Source organism: Pteropus vampyrus, unplaced genomic scaffold (assembly GCF_000151845.1).
Source record: "Pteropus vampyrus isolate Shadow unplaced genomic scaffold, Pvam_2.0 Scaffold577, whole genome shotgun sequence".
In the NCBI taxonomy this organism is placed as follows: domain Eukaryota; kingdom Metazoa; phylum Chordata; class Mammalia; order Chiroptera; family Pteropodidae; genus Pteropus; species Pteropus vampyrus.
Window position 1 is genome coordinate 136019 of NW_011889358.1, and position 1892 is coordinate 137910.

Genomic DNA, 1892 nt, shown 5'->3' on the forward strand with positions numbered 1-1892 from the left:
AAAGACTCTGAATATCAAAGCAATCCTGAGAAGAAGAAGGCCAGAGGTATCACAATCCTTCAAATTATACTACAAAGTGACAATTATTAAAATAGTATGAGACTACATCAAACTAAAAAGCTTCTGTACAACAAAAGAAGCCATAAACAAAACAAAGAGGCAATCAACTGAGTGAGAGAAGGTATTTGCAAACAGCACCTCTGATAAAGGGGCTAATATCCAAAATGTGCAAAGAAATCATACAGCTCAAAAACAAAAAAATAAACAATCAAATTAAAAAATGGACAGAGGACTTGAACAGACACTTCTCCCAAGAAGACATGCAAATGGCCAACAGATATATGAAAAGATACTCAACTTTACTAGCTATTATTAGGAAAATGCAAAACCAGTATCAGTTTGAATGGCTGAAATTGGTTTCATTTTATGGATGTGCTATGATGAATCAAAATTCTCTTTGCTGAGCATTTAAAATTCCCCCCATTACAAATAATATTAGAATGCACAGACACACATATACATCTTGTCCTTATTGTCCTTATTAGCATTTGAGAGAGAAATGGTTGTTTGTATCTTATACTTAATAATGGCTATTTTAATACAAATTCCACATACGAAAGATGGATACTTTTAATTCTTACCAATGTGATAAAGAATACCACTAAAATAAGAAATATCACATGATAAAAATACCAATCCTCCTTTCAGAATGGAGAATACACACACACACACACACACACACACACACACACATGCAGAAAATAACAATTGTTGAGGAGAACATGCTAAAATTAGAATCCTTGTGCATTGCTTGTGGGAATGTAAAATGGTACGATTGTTATGGAAAACAGTCTGGTGTTTCCTCACATAATCAATCATAACATTTCCATATAATCCTGCAATTTTATTTCTGGATGTATTCCCAAAAGAATTGAAATCAGAATCTCAAAGAGATATCTACGCTCTCATAGTTATTGCAGCCTTATTCACAATAGCCACAACAATCTAAATGTGCATTGTTAGAGGAATGGATAAAGAAAATGTGGTGTACACATACGATGTAATAGTATTTGGCCTTAAAAAGGGAGATTTTGACACATGCTGCAATATCAATGAAACTTGAAGACATTATGCTACTTTTAAGAAGCTGGTAACAAAAATGACAAATATTTTGTAATTCTACTTATATGAAGTACCTAGATTAGTCAATATCATAAAAATAGAAAGCAGGCTGGTGGGTGCCACAGCTGGGGAGAGGAGATTCGCTGTACTACATTGTGCCTGTAGTTGACAGAACTGTATTGTGCACTTAAAAATTTGTTAAGAGGGTAGACTTCATACTAAGTGTTTCTAAAGGAAAGAGGCCCTTTCACTTTCTCCTCTGGAAAGGTCTACCAGTAGCTACATTAAAAGGAAGAGGGAGGAAGCACATTGGGGACCCAGGCTGTATGCCCTTAAGCAGCCCCAGGATTTATCTGGGCAACCTCAAGGTATAAGCAGGGGATGTCAGATGCCTGAAGATTTACAGCAAAGGTAATTTCTGACTAGATGCTTGCAGAGAGTGCCATGTGAAGCCATATCAGGAGATAGAGAATAGGCCGATAACTAAGGAAAAACCTGTGATTAGTTTAGTATAAGGTTTGGTTGTCAGAAAACATTCTATGATAACTGGGAGAGCAGTACTGTTTTCTCAACTCAGAGGGACATACATACCATGAATCTTGCTGTGGGGTTTGGTGTTATATGTGCTACCATACAGTGCTCCTAGTTTTTAGCATGCATGCTTTGTTTGGAATTTATGCATTATTGTAGAAGCCAAAACCAGGACAGAAACAAATAGATAGGCAGCATGGAGTATGGAAAGGTAATGGATATACGATATAGATCTAAAT